The sequence below is a fragment of the Tachyglossus aculeatus genome, chromosome 10, assembly GCF_015852505.1.
Source record: "Tachyglossus aculeatus isolate mTacAcu1 chromosome 10, mTacAcu1.pri, whole genome shotgun sequence".
Taxonomy (NCBI): domain Eukaryota; kingdom Metazoa; phylum Chordata; class Mammalia; order Monotremata; family Tachyglossidae; genus Tachyglossus; species Tachyglossus aculeatus.
This window is the reverse complement of record NC_052075.1, coordinates 43634787-43650194: the sequence shown is the minus strand read 5'-3', so window position 1 is coordinate 43650194 and position 15408 is coordinate 43634787. Positions and strand designations below refer to the sequence as shown.

Genomic DNA, 15408 nt, shown 5'->3' with positions numbered 1-15408 from the left:
CAGCGCTTAGAACAGTGCTTTGCACATAGTAAGTGCTTAATAAATGCCATCATTATTATTATTATTATTAAAGAGTACAAGGCTTGTCTAAATAACTTATGAAACTGCTTAGTGCTTTATACCCTGGAGCCCCCAATAAACGTTCCTGATGGTGAAGTTGATCAGTCATAGTTATTAACCACTCACTGTGTGCAGGACACTGTATTAAACGCTTGGGAGAGTACAGTATAACAGAGTTGGTAGGCACATTCTCTGCCCACAATGAGGTTAAGGTGGCAACATAAGAAACCGAAGCTGGAAATTGTGGCCTAGTGGAAAGAGACCTCGGGCTTGGGAGTCAGAGGTCATGAGTTCTAATCCTGGCTCCACCACTTGTCACAACTTCTCTGTACCTCAGTTACCTCATCTGAAAAATGGGAAGTAAGAGTAAGAGTCCCACGTGGGACAACCTAATTACCTTGTATCTACCCCAGCGCTTACAGCAGTGCTAGGCACATAGTAAGCGCTTAACAAATACCATCATTATTATTATTAAAAGAGGAAATGAGGGCTTAGTCAGGGAAGGCCTCTTGGAGAAGAGGTGCCTTCAGTAAGGCTATGAAAGTGCAGAGTAGAGAAGCAGCGTGGCTCAGTGGAAAGAGCCCGAGCTTTGGAGTCAGAGGTCATGGATTCAAATCCCAGCTCCACCAATTGTCAGCTGGGTGACTTTGGGCAAGTTATTTAACTTCTCTGTGCCTCAGTTACCTCATCTGTAAAATGGGGATTAAGACTGTGAGCCCCACGTGGGACAACCTAATAATAATAATAATAATGGCATTTATTAAGCGCTTACTGTGTGCAAAGCACTGTTCTAAGCGCTGGGGAGGTTACAAGGTGATCAGATTGTCCCACCTTGTATCCCCCCAGTGCTTAGAACGGTGCTTTGCACATAGTAATCGCTTAACATAGTAAGTGCTTAACAAATACCATCATTATTATTACTATTATGTTGGATATGAAGACAAATAGTAAGCACTTAAATACCATAAAATAATTAATGGTAAATTAAATTAAATTAAATAAAAAAATAAACTTCCTCTCACAGTCAACACTGACCAGTTGTTGCACTGGCAACTTCTAGAGTTGCAGTCTCTTCTTTCCAGTGGAGACTGGGCAATACGAGAAGGCAGTGGAAATGTAAACTAGAGTCCTTTCAAACTGGGCACTACTAGCAGTCTCACACAGAGTCCTTGTGGGCAGGAAAGGAGTCTACCAACTCCACTGTACGGCCCTCTCCCAAGTGCTTAGGACAATGTTCTGCCCAGAGTAAGCGCTCAATAAATCAATCTCCGTGGCTACCTCGGCATGTGGTTATATATGTATTATCAATCGTATTTATTGAGCGCTTACTGTGTGCAGAGCACTGTACTAAGCGCTTGGGAAGTACAAATTGGCAACATATAGAGACAGTCCCTACCCAACAGTGGGCTCACAGTCTAAAAGGGGGAGACAGAGAACAAAACCAAACATACTAACAAAATAAAATAAATAGAATAGATAGGTACAAGTAAAATAAATAGAGTGATAAATATGTACAAACATATATACATATATACAGGTGCTGTGGGGAAGGGAAGGAGGTAAGATGGCGGGGATGGAGAGGGGGACGAGGGGGAGAGGAAGGAAGGGGCTCAGTCTGGGAAGGCCTCCTGGAGGAGGTGAGCTCTCAGTAGGGCCTTGAAGGGAGGAAGAGAGCTAGCTTGGCGGATGGGCAGAGGGAGGGCATTCCAGGCCCGGGGGATGACATGTATATATGTTTGTACATATTTATTACTCTATTTATTTATTTATTTTACTTGCACATACTTATACTATTTCTTTTATTTGGTTTATGTTTTGTTTCGTTGTCTGTCTCCCCCTTCTAGACTGTGAGCCCGCTGTTGGGTAGGGACCGTCTCTATATGTTGCAAGCTTGTACTTCCCAAGCGCTTAGTACAGTGCTCTGCACACAGTAAGCGCTCAATAAATACGACTGAATGAATGAATGTGGTTGTTTGTAACACCAGAGGGCAGCGCAATCAAAGGAGAAATGGGCTCCTCCCCAGGGCTCTAGCTGAATTTATTCCTCTTCTAGTTCTTCTCCTGCTGAAATATTTCTCTCAAAGATCAGTGGCAGGTGATGCCGCTTTTCCCAGTTCTTCTATCCATTCTAATAACAATAATAATAATAATAATAATGGCATTTATTAAGCGCTTACTATGTGCAAAGCACAACAGAGGCAGCTGTCCTAATAACACCCCCCCCCTTCCCCAATTTTTATTATGGTATTTGTTAAGTGCTTACTATGTGTCGGGCACTATACTGAGAGTTCATTCATTCAATCGTATTTATTGAGCGCTTACTGTGTGCAGAGCACTGTACTCAGCGCTTGGGAAGTACAGGTCGGCAACATATAGAGACGGTCCCTACCCAACAGCGGGCTCACAGTCTAGAAGGGGGAGACCGACAACAAAAACAAAACATGTAGACAGGTATCAAAACCGTCAGAATAATTACAAATAAAGCTAGATGCACATCATTAACAAAATTAATAGAATAGTAAATTTGTACAATCGTATTTATTGAGCGCTTACTGTGTGCAGAGCACTGGACTAAGCGCTTTGGAAGTACAGGTTGGCAACATATAGAGACGGTCCCTACCCAACAGTGGGCTCACAGTCTAGAAGGGGGAGACCGACAACAAAAACAAAACATGTAGACAGGTATCAAAACCGTCAGAATAATTAGAAATAAAGCTAGATGCACATCATTAACAAAATTAATAGAATAGTAAATTTGTACAAGTAAAATAGAGTAATAAGTCTGTACAAACATATATACAGGTGCTGTGGGGAGGGGAAGGAGGTAGAGCGGGGGGGATGGGGAAGAGGACAGGAAAAAGGGGGCTCAGTCTGGGAAGGCCTCCTGGAGGAGGTGAGCTCTCAGTAGGGCTTTGAAGGGAGGAAGAGAGCTAGAGCTAGCTTTGAAGGGAGGAAGAGAGTTGAGGTAGATACAAGCTAATCAGGTTGGACCCAATTCACATCCTATAAGAGACTCACAGTCTTAAATTTCCATTTTACCAGTGAAGCCCAGGGATATTAAGTGATTTACTCATGTTCACACTAAGTGCTTACCATGTGCTGGGCACTGTACTGAGAGTTGAGGTAGAAACAAGCTAATCAGGTTGGACCCAATTCATGTCCTATAAGAGGCTTACAGTCTTAATTTCCATTTTACCAGTGAGGCCCAGGGATATTAAGTGATTTACTCTGTGAGGCCCAGAGATATTAAGTGATTTACTCAAGTTCATACTAAGTGCTTACCATGTGCCGGGCACTGTACTGAGAGTTGAGGTAGATACAAACTAATCAGGTTGGACCCAATTCACGTCCTATAAGAGGCCCACAGTCTTAATTTCCATTTTACCAGTGAGGCCCAGGGATATTAAGTGATTTACTCAAGTTCACACAGCAGACAAGCGGCAGAGCCGGAATGCGTATTGTACTTTCCCAAGCGCTTAGTACAGTGCTCCGCACACAGTAAGCGCTCAAAAATTCAAGTGAATTAATGAATGAATTAGAACCCGGGTCCTTCTAACTCCCAGGCCCATTCTCTTTCCACTAGGCCACACTACTTTTCATTCATTCATTCAATCGTATTTCTTGAGCGCTTACTGTGTGCAAAATACTTCTCAAAGTTGTACGTTGTAAGAAAGTTCTACGGCAGAGCTTACATCTGGGAGCTGCTTAGAGAAAGCCCCAGCTGTCTCTTTTCAAGTAACTACAGTTGCGTGGCTATTAAAGTTGGCGAACCCAGATAAAGCCCACAACACCTCACATTGTTTCCAACAGATGTCTTTAAGGGCACGCTGAGATGCGTAAGAGAAGGACAGGCAGAACTGAGGTGCGGCACTGGAAAAACCCAGCAACCATCCTGAATTTCACTGCAAGCGAGATCCAGAATGAAAATGTCCTTTGTGATGCAGGATTCCCTGGACTGGGAGGGGGTTGGGTGAGAGAGAGCCTAAGGCCATTTTTCACCAATGGAAATGGAGGGCAGCCCCTACTCCGACCAACAATTTAAATGTTTATCCAACTGGCTCTTTCGTTGTCAGGAGCTGGAGAGGTATGGGGGAGAGAAAGGAAGCCCCATTTTTTGACTTACTGGCACTGTGTTAATACGCTTTGTTTTGTTCTCTGTCTCCCCCTTCTAGACTGTGAGCCCACTGTTGGGTAGGGACCGTCTCTGTATGTTGCCAACTTGTACTCCCCAAGGGCTTAGTACAGTGCTCTGCACACAGTAAGCGCTCAATAAATACGATTGATTGACTGATTGATTGTGTGCCAGGCACTGTACTAAGCGCTGGGGTAGCTACAAGCTAATCAGGTTGGACACAGTCCATGTCCCACATTGGGCTCACAGTCTTAATCCCCATTTTACAGATGAGGGAACTGAGGCACAGAGAAGTTAAGTGACTTGGCCAAAGTCACACAGCGGACAAGTGGCGGAGCCGGGATTAGAACCTATGTCCTCTAACCCCCAGGCCTGTGTTCTTTCCATTAGGCCAGGCTGCTTCTCGTCCCTGAATGGGGATCCTACCTCAGATTCAGCAGGGTAGGGACCGTCTCTATATGTTGCCAACTTGTACTTCCCAAGAGCTTAGCACAGTGCTCTGCACACAGTAAGCGCTCAATAAATACGATTGATTGATTGATTGATTCAGCAGCCACAAGTTTCCAGAGTCATTTCCTGTGACACTGAAGGGAATGGGTTGCCACCTAAACTCCATGGGGCTTCCCTCCCCATCTCATATGCTTAACTGGTCTCTGTCACCCAGGCCTTATTTTTAAGCACCTGAGATAAGACCCCCACCCCTACCTAACTGGACGAACTCCACCATCACTGACCTTTCATTCAGAAAGAGGGAGAGATGGTAAGACTGCCAGCAGAGGAAGAATGGGGTGGCACCATTTTGGCTTTTAAATTCTTCTACGATGGCGGGGTTGTACTGTTTGATTGAAATAACTTTTGGGGTGTTTTTTTTCCATGGTGTAATTCACCGGGGGTCAAGCAACAGGCGCACATGTCTATAAATTTAAGAGCAATAAAAAACTGGCCTCCAGCTATGGGAGGGCTGCCAATCTTCAGAAGCCATATGCCCGCTGAAGAGCCGTGGATTGCAATAATTGAGAACCTGATATCTATTCTCTACTAAAGTCTAGAGTGCACAAAAGAGCTTGTAGTCAGTACAGCAAGATATGATGGAACACGCATTCAACCTCAAATGCTAGATGACTTGAGCTAATGATTAGCTAGGTGGAGTAGGTAAGGAGCTTCTAAGTAGCCTAATGGATAACGCATGAATTAAGAATCAGAAAACGGGCTGTGGTTCTATTCGTAGCTCTGCCACTGAGGCATTTTCTGATGGAATATATACAAAATACCCAACAATCTAACCTGGGCTTCAGAGAGATTTCTATTGCAGTACTCTAAGTATATATTTTCATTCCCCTGGTCCACTACAGTGGACACTTCTGCCATCTAGGTGTTAACCGACTCTGAGGATTTCCACCATAGATCTGAAAACCACTGAAGTTGTCCAAAAGGAGGAGTGCTGGCAACCAACTTTTAATGAAATCTTAATAATAATAATTATTATTATTGTTATGGTATTTGTTAAGCACTTACTATGGGCCCAGTACTGTTCTAAGCGCTGTCTGACATGCACTGGGTGGGGGAAAGGAGATACCCAGAGGAGAAAAGAAAATGCCAGAGCCACAAAGTCGGAGACCTGCTTTAATGAAAGAGGAATTGGCTTGAGTAAACCATTCTGCTAAGAATCTGAGTTTGGTACCAAAGGACTCATGAGATTAACTCCAGATTCTGAATTCCTACAAGGCTTTTAACTAAATTTTCAATGCCAACTCCCTCCTGTCTAGTAATTCAGGAACAAATAGAAAACAGGTTTTTCTGAGGGGAGGAATTTTGGTAAATTAATTATCCTTCCCCTTTTCCCCCCTCCATAAAGTAGGCAATCTTTTGTGTAAGGGTAAATGCCATCTACCTAATTTTTTTAAAAAGAACAGCATTCTTAATCAATCAATCAGTGGTACTGATTGAGAGCTTACTGTGTGCAGAGCACTGTACTAAGTGCTTAGAAGAATACAATACAACAGAGTTAGCAGACACGTTCCCTGCCCACCATGTAAACTCATCAGGAAATAAATCAGGAAATACTTGAACATATATACATTTTTCTAGCTTGTGTGAACAGGCTCAGAGAATTGGGCATCCCTATATGAGATACTTGATTCTACTTGATTAGAACCAGAAGCAGAAGCAGTATGGCCTTGTGGACGGAATACGGGCCTGGGTATCACAAGTACCTGAGTTCTAATTCCAGTTCTGCCACTTGTCTGCTGTGTGACCTTGGGCAAGTCATTTTGCTTCTCTGTGCCTCAGTTATCTCATCTATAAAAAAGGGACTAAGACTCTGAGCTTCATGTGGGACAGGGACAGTGTCCAACCTAATTAGCTTGTATCTACCCCAGTGCTTAGTACAGTGCCTGGCATTTAACAAACAGCATTAAAACAAAACAACCCCCTCCTACCTCACCTCCATTCTCTCCTTCTCCAGCCCAGCCCGCACCCTCCGCTCCACTGCCACGAACCTCCTCACCGTACCTCGTTCTCGCCTGTCCCGCCGTCGACCCCCGGCCCACGTCCTCCGCCTGGCCTGGAATGCCCTCCCTCCGCACATCCGCCAAGCTAGCTCTCCTCCTCCCTTCAAAGCCCTACTGAGAGCTCACCTCCTCCAGGAGGCCTTCCCAGACTGAACCCTTTTTCCTCTCCTCCTCTCCATTCCCCCCACCCCACAGCACTTGTATATATTTGTAAAGATTTATTACTCTATTTATTTTACTTGTACATATTAACTATTCTATTTATTTTGTTAATGATGAGAATATAGCTTTAATTCTATCTGTTCTGACGATTTTGACACCTGTCTACGTGCTTTGTTTGGTTGTCTGTCTCCCTGTTCTAGACTGTGAGCCCGTTGTTGGGTAGGGACCATCTTTATATGTTGCCGACTTGTACTTCCCAAGCGCTTAGTACAGTGCTCTGCACACAGTAAGTGCTCAATAAATACGATTGAATGAATGAATACATATTACAACAGACTGTGATAGGACGCATGATGCCAATAACTTACAAATGTTTGGTTCGGTAACAAATGTAACTACAGTTTATCAGACACACAATTCTCTTCTGAGCTTTCCTTCCTTACTAGACTAGATGAAATGATTACACCACCACGACAACAAGCTGTAGAAACAAGGTCTGCATTTGGATCTATACCCTTTAATCATACAAATATCTGTAATTTATTCTAATGTCTGCCTCCCCCTCTAAACTGTAAGCACCTTGGGGTCTACCATCTCTGCTGTACGCTCCCAAGAGCTTCGTAAGTGCTCAATAAATATCGCTGATTCAATCATTGGTATTTATAGGGCAATTAGAGAAGTATTCTAAGTAGCTTGGTATGATCTCACCTAGGCAGGTCAAAAAGTTGAGCTTTACGGCCTAACCTTTTATTGGGATTGACAAAATTATTTACATTGTAAAATCCCCCTTATTTTTTTTATTAGAATCCAAGTTCGGAAAAGGCAGGAACTTCCTCTCTCCCTCCCTCCCATTCTTTCTCTTTCTCTCTCCTCTGTCTCTCCATCCCCCACTTTCCCTCTCTCCCCCTAGCACACCATGAATGCTTGTTTTTAAATGAAGTTAAATAATAAAACTCATTTAAAGACTGTATTGGAAAAACTGGTGAGATCATTCCAAGCTGCTTAGAATATTTCCCCTTACCTCTTAGTTGTTTACATCAAGGCTTGGGGCTACAGCACTGTTTTCATAATGAGGGGAAATGTCCTGTTTAGAAACAGGGATCATTTAACAGAAGGTAAAATTATAAGGGGGAAGGAATAGGGGGATGTTGCGGGTGGGGGTGTGTGTTTGTGTGTATTTTTATTTGCACCCAACAACAACCTCTTTGACATTCTAGCGTCACCCCTTCGCCTACCCTGACTCACCCCGGACAGCCAAACTGTGACTCTCGGCTGTGGCATACCACGCTGTCATAAACAAAGCTTGTCCAGTAGATGACATTATGCACTATTACAAATTTTTCAATCCAGGTCTCCTATCTGATATTTCTTCGAACTCAGGTTCTGGAGTTCGAATCCCCTTTGACTGAAATCATTTCTTATTTATAACACAGAGCCTTATAACCTGATCCTCCCTCAAAATTGGCTTCAAAAATAATTCATGACATATACCCTCTTTAAAATAATTCGAATTCAGCTGCAGGCTTGGCTAAAAATGTTGATGACCCTGTATAACCTATATGCAGGGCTGAAATATTTTTCCTCCTCCAACATGTGTTATAGAAAATATGCCAGAGGGTCAAACATCTTTATGAGACAGAGAAGGTTTTTGTAGTTACGTCATTCCTGACACCCAACATGCAGTAAAACAGTGTTGATTAAGCACTTAGTGTGTGCAGAGCACTGTCCTAAGCACCAAGAAAGAGTATACAGGTGGAAATTAGCCACAAACCCTATCCCTCAAAGGGCACACAATCTATTAAAGAGCAAGGAACTCAGTCTATCCACTTTCATGAGGTAAAGCAAGAGTTCCTCAGAGTACGGGCCTGGGAGTTGAAAGATTCTAATCCTGGCTCTGCCACTTGTCTGCTGTGTGACCTCGGGCAAGTCACTTCACTTCTCTGTGCCTCAGTTACCTCATCTGTAAAATGGGGATTGAGATTTTGAGCCCTATATGGGGCTTGAATCCACCCCAGCACTTAGTACAGTACTGTGCACATAGTAAGCACTTAATAAATACCATTATTATTAATAATATTAATGGCGGCATTTGTTAAGCGCTTACTATGTGCGAAGCACTGTTCCAAGCGCTGGGGGGGATACAAGGGGATCAGGTTGTCCCACATGGGGCTCACAGTCTTAATCCGCATTTTACAGATCAGGTAGCTGAGGCTCAGAGAAATTACGTGACTTGCCCAGGGTCACACGGCAGACATGTGGCAGAACCAGGATGAGAACCTATGATCTCTGACTCCCAAGCCCGTCATTTTACCACTGAGCCATGCTGTTCCCCTATTACTATTACTATTATTATTATTATTACTTTGAGCTCACTGTGGTGGAAACCACTGGGGGTGCCTTTTTTAAAAAAATTGCTATTTGTTAAGCACTTACTATGTGTCAGACACTGTACTAATCAGGTTGGACATTGTCCATGTTCCACATGGAGCTCACAGTCTTAATCCCCCATTTTACAGATGAGGTACTTAAGGCTTAGAAAAGAAGTGACTTGTAAATAATAGTAATAATTATTACTATGATATTTGTAAAGCGCTTTGTTCCTGGCACTGTACTAAGCGCTAGGGGAGATACAAGCAAATCGGGTTGGATACAGTCCCTGTCCCACGTGGGGCTCACAGTCTCAATCCCCATTTTGCAGCTGCGGTAATTGATGCATAGAGAATTTAAGTGACTTGCTCAAGGTCCCACTGCAGACAAGTGGCAGAGCCAGAATTAGAAACCATGACCTTCTGAGTCCTAGGCCCATGCTCTATCCATTATACCAAGTTGCTTCTCTGCAAGCAGAGAAGCCAAAGGTCAGTAGCAGATCCGGGATTAGAACCCAGGTCCTCCTGTCTCCCAGGACTGAGCTCTATCCACTAGGCCATGGCACTTGACAGCCTAGCAGGAGATAAGGCATGATCCCTACAGCTGAAAGGATGGGGAATGGACAGGAAAACTGAATGATCTCACTCCTACCATTGGATAACCCCATTCAATTGTTTCTTCTGCCCAAGAAACCCCAATGGATAAGAAATAAGGCGGATGTAGGAGGATGAGAAGACACTTTAGCAATGCAGGGGAAAGCACCCACTGCCTATATGAAAAGAGGATCCCACCCTGTTTCCCATGTGAAATTATCCTCACTGCCCCTGTTGGTGTCACAGTACCTTGAAGAGAAATGATCTTTTGAAACAGCATTCTTAGGAAAAGAAGGCGCAAAGCATTGATCTCAAGAACCCGAGTAATGTATGGTATTTCAAACCTCTAGCTTAAAAGGACTTGGATTCTTTTCTCAAAGAGGAGGGTGATCCTCTCAGCTTCAGGTCAAGCACACTGGCAAGGGTCAGTATGCTCTCCGAGTTATATACAGCTGTGCTCTTCAACCCTTTAGCGCCAGGGTCCCAAGACACCCGAGTGGATGGTTTGGCCCTTAGGGATACCCTTGAGGTGTTTGCTTTACTACAAGATGTTAGGGGTGAGCTATTGCTTTATTTTAGAGAAAAGTTAGATCTCTTTGATGTCCGGTTGAAGTTTGCTTTGGTCCTGGAAGAGTCATTTTTATTTTCCTTTCTGGCTAAACCAGCCGTTTTTTTCTTCCATCAGACTGTCTCTGGTGGTTCAGGAAGAAGTCAAGTACCACCTGATAATCTCAAAGATCGAGTTTAAAAGAACTGCTAGGTCAAAAATTCTAGAGCGGCCAACCCATGACCAGTTACCGGTGCTAAATTATCCCCCAATCCTCTTAAGCGTAAATGGATAGAAGAAATGTCAAAGAAAACATTAATTGCTTTGCACTTGAAAATATTGTTGGAAATCTTGGTTGAGAGCTCCCTTGTTTTCTAGGAATCAGATTTACCTCTGTGATATACTCGACTCAGACAGGGGCGGATGGGTGGGACCTCTCAAGGGTGGCAGCTGCCCAATCTTCTCTCACAGATGGCGGCCGCACACCTTCTCTCAGGACAGGACAGAAGCAATCTAGATGGCACAACGCAGACAGAAAAAAGACTCTTCCACAAAATGTTTTCTATGACATCGACAGATCACCTTGCACGTGTGTGGCAAAGCCTAGTGTCGTCACGGAGAATGGAGTAGCTAGGAGAGGAGGAGGCTGATTGTTTCCCCACCCCAGGCCAGACAATGACTGAAGACACCCCTGGGTAGGTCGCTGACACAAACTTATTCCTTTGAAGAATCAGGTTAGTCTACTGCTTCTATTCACGCCCACTTCTTTGAAACAAATCCTAAGGTTGTAATAACAATGTCTGATCTTATTTAATTTATTTTACATTATATGATGTAAACTTCGACAGGACTACTTAATGGTCGACGCTCTCAATGCCAACTGATGCTCCATCTGTATTATACGGGTGTGTTTTCAGTAGAGTGCAATCAATACTACAGGTCTTAAATATAACATTTCCCCTTTGCGTGCTTCTGAACCGTCACAAAATCTAGAAACACTAAAAAGATGGGCAACTTTGAAAGCTTTTCCCTTGGAGATTCTTAATAACAAATAAAATATAATCAAAATATTTTCTGCAGATGAATTCCTCAGGGAAGTGACCACAACTCTGGTGCCCTTGGGTGGAATGTGGGTGGGAGACTCAAAAGGGGCAGACAGGGTTAGAAGGTTGAGGACGACAAAGAAAAGTAATAACAACGATAGAATCTGTTAAGTGCTTACTATATGCCTGGGACTGCACTAAGCGCTGGGGTGGATACAAATAAATCGGGTTGGACACAGTCCCTGTCCCACGTGGGGCTCTTAGTCTCAATCTCCATTTTACAGATGAGGTAACTGAGGCCCAGACAGCTGACTTGCCCAAGGTCACACAGCAGACAAGTGGCGGAGCCGGGATTAGAACCCATGACCTTATGAATTGATGGAAAAAAGGAAAGAGGAGTTGGGGAACATGGGGGAGAGAGGAAAAGGGGGAAAAAATAGGGATTGGCAGAAAATTTACCTCTTTCTCCCCCACCGGCAGCTACTTTTTGCTGCTGCCTGCCACTGTTGTCTAGCCACCATCAATCAATCATATTTATTGAGCACTGCCTGTGTACAGAACACTGTACTAAGCACTTGGGTACCGTCATTGCCAGTAGTGCCCTTGCCCAAGCCAGGTGGCAACAACAGGCAGCGTCACACAACCACAACTGCCTTGTACTTCCCAAGCGCTTAGTACAGTGTTCTGCACACAGTAAGCGCTCAATAAATACGATTGAATGAATGAATGAATGAATGAATGAACTGCCAAGCCAAGCCAGAACTGGTCCTGCCAGGGCATCAACTGGGTGCACTGTTTTCGGCCTCACTGGAAACTCTCATTCATAGTCCAGATGGGCCAGTTTGCAAATGGGGCTAATAGTGGCAGCAATGGTTGTAATGGCAGATGCCATGGCCATCCCCGCGATAGATCATCAATCGTATTTATTGAGCGCTTACTATGTGCAGAGCACTGTACTAAGCGCTTGGGAAGTACAAATTGGCAACATATAGAGACAGTCCCTACCCAACAGTGGGCTCACAGTCTAAAAGATGAGGGGGTCTGTCCTGCCACTCAGCCTAGGAAGGTGGAACAGTCAGTCAATCATATTTCCTGAGCGCTTACTGTGTGCAGAGCACTGTAGTAGGCGCTTGGCAGAGTATGATACAACAGAATTAGCAGGCGCGTTCCCTGCCCATAATGAGCTTACGGTCTAAAGGTGGAATAGTCTGATCACCTTACTCTTGGGACAAATATGCAGGCATCTTCTACAGATATTAGTGGGAGGAAATATTTTGGAAACATTTTGAAAACTCTTGGCTATCTGCACAGCCCTAAATAAAACATGTCTCTGCCAAAATGACTGAAACAAATGTTCCCAAATTAAAGATGTTCAATGTACAACTGCTTTGGCCACTGCCAGGAGACATTTTCTACGCCTGTGTTTATTTAGAAAGCCATGCCTTTGTAGAAACCACAAACAATAAGCTTCAATAACACAAAATACATAAATAAGTGTAATGAATTCCATCTCCATGAAAAGTAGGGTATTTGCCCACTAATGTTTACTCCATCAGACACCAGGGATTCTCCAGAATCTAAAACTCCATGATAATCTCCATGATAATCAAGCGCTTAGTACAGTGCTCTGCACACAGTAAGCACTCAATAAATACAATTGATTGATTGATTGATTAATCTTAGAGCTTTCTAAATCAAGTTGAGCTACTCTTTCCTGTTACCTAGGGATGCCAGGTTAGAACCTTATTATTTATGGCCACATGGGCATGAGACTAGTGGTAAAGAGAATATTCTCAAGCCCAAAGCTCACAACTTGCCATAAACTCGTTCTTTCATTAAAATTCATTCTTTGGACATTCTAAGTAACTTTTTAAAGAAAAGTATGGCTTGTAAGGTGCTGCTATACATGATATAAAAATAGAATAAGGTTCACTTCCACTTCATGTTCACTAGCCATAACTCAGTATCAAGTTTCAAAATATGCCTTCCTTAAAACCGTTCAAGTCCAACAAAGTGTCTCTCTGGAAACAGGAGCGGTTTCCATGAACTTCCAGTAAAGCTGAGAGGTCTGCCTTTTGCAACAAAACGGAGAGGAAAGTGGAACAAATTCAACTGGTACACTTAAATATCCTATACTAAAAAATTCAGCAAGAAAACTAGGATTTTTACTGGTACCTAACCACAATATAAAGATATGCTCCATAGGGGATTTTCTTAGCTGTATAATATGCTACTACCAGTATGTTTCAAGTTTGGTAGCACTCTCTGAACTAGCACAGTGGAATTTTGACATTTGCCCCGTTGTCAGTATTTTTTAAAAATCCTATCACTTTACTGACTTCATAGCAATTAATCAATGGTATTTATTGATCACTGTGTACAGATCACTGAACTGTACTGACAATAAGACCATCCTCCTACTGAAAAGGTCCTGAATTTTCAGCACATTGATCTACCGTAAGAGCAGCAGATGCCACTATGAATAGGGAGTCCTACTGGGAGGGATGTAAGCTGCTATATTGGACTCTCCCAAGCATTTAATACCGTGTTCTGCACACATTAAGTGCTCAATAAATACCACTGATTGATTGAATGAGGAGCAGGTGCTGAGCTACTTCCCCACTCTAATGTAGCTGAACAAAAACAAGGGATACAGTGGCCGAGTAAAAAGCAGCTCCCAACTTTTTCCTCTTCCCGGGAGAGTTCGTCCACAGTGGTGATGAGGCTGTGGAATGTGGCCTCCTTAGCCTGTCATCAGCCCGGGCCCTTAACTTCACTACTGATGTGCAATTTCCAACTGATTGTCTTGTCCCTCATTTTCTCTGCTTTTTGCGGAGAAGCACAAATGTGACTGCATTTACTCTTTATGCTTTCATTCAGGAAGCAGCATCTCCAGAACGTTTGCCCAGCTGTGGAAATGAAATATGCTAATTTATTTTCCTATGATTATGAATAGGACCTCTAAAGCATACCAACATCAGAAAGAAAGGATGCTTTCAGCAAGCAATGAATCTGAGATACATACATAGTCCCTAAGTTCATTATGGGCAGGGAATGTGTCTGCCAGTTCTATTGCATTGTACTCTACCAAGTGCTTAATACAGTGTTCTGCACATAGTAAGCGCTCAAAAAATACCATTTTTTAATGGTATTCGATAAGCTGTTATTATGGACCAGGTACTGCACTAAGCACTGGTGTAGATACAAGATCTACAAGGGTTGGACATAGTCCCTGTCCCACAAAGGGCTTACAGTCCCCATATAACAGATGAGGAAACAAGCACAGAGAATCAAATAAGTCGTGGGTTCTACTCCCGGCTCCACCACTTGTCAGCTGTGTGACTTTGGGCGAGCCACTTAACTTCTCTGTGCCTCAGTTACCTCATCTGCAAAATGTGGATTAAGACTGTGAGCCCCATGTGGGACAACCTAATCGCCTTGTATCTATCCCAGCGCTTAGAACAGTACTTGGCACACAGAAAGCGCTTAATACCAACATTATTATGATTATTAAATCAATGGTATTTAATGAGTGCTTACTATGTGCAGAGCACTGTTTTAAGTGCTTAGGAGAGTACAAGAGAGTTAGCAGACATGTTCCCCATCCATCACGACAGTGTCTAGAGAGAGCTTACAGTCTACCGTCCAAAGAAGTTAAGTGACTTGCCCAAGGTCATGCAGAAGACAAGTGGTGGAGTCAGGATTAGAACCCAGGTCCACGTGCTTTCCACTAGGTCAAGCTGCTTCTTGACTGATGTAAATGCCCTCTACATTTTGAAGATGATCCCATTGGTGGCGAACTCAACTGACCTCTGCATGCATAGATGGCTGAAAAAGGCTAAAGCCGAACTGACAGCCTCAACTTCGTCAAGTCCACAGAAAGATGACCCCATGTTGTACTGATGTTCCGTGTCTGCAGCACCTGGGGCTACTTCCTTATTTGCCTTACTGTCCTGATCCTCTAGAAGTTTCTGCTCAAAAAGCGCCCCTCCTT

General features: G+C 43.5%; 1 protein-coding gene across 1 annotated transcript in view; it reads right to left on the bottom strand.

Moving 5' to 3' along the window:
• NRF1 (nuclear respiratory factor 1) overlaps positions 1–11617 on the bottom strand; it is an 87186-nt gene extending 75569 nt beyond the window's left edge. Inside the window, exon 1 of the mRNA XM_038752522.1 lies at positions 10763–11617. The gene's annotated coding sequence lies outside the window, so the exon portion shown is untranslated. The remainder of the gene's footprint in view (positions 1–10762) is intronic.
• Between the last annotated feature and the right edge of the window lie 3791 nt (positions 11618–15408).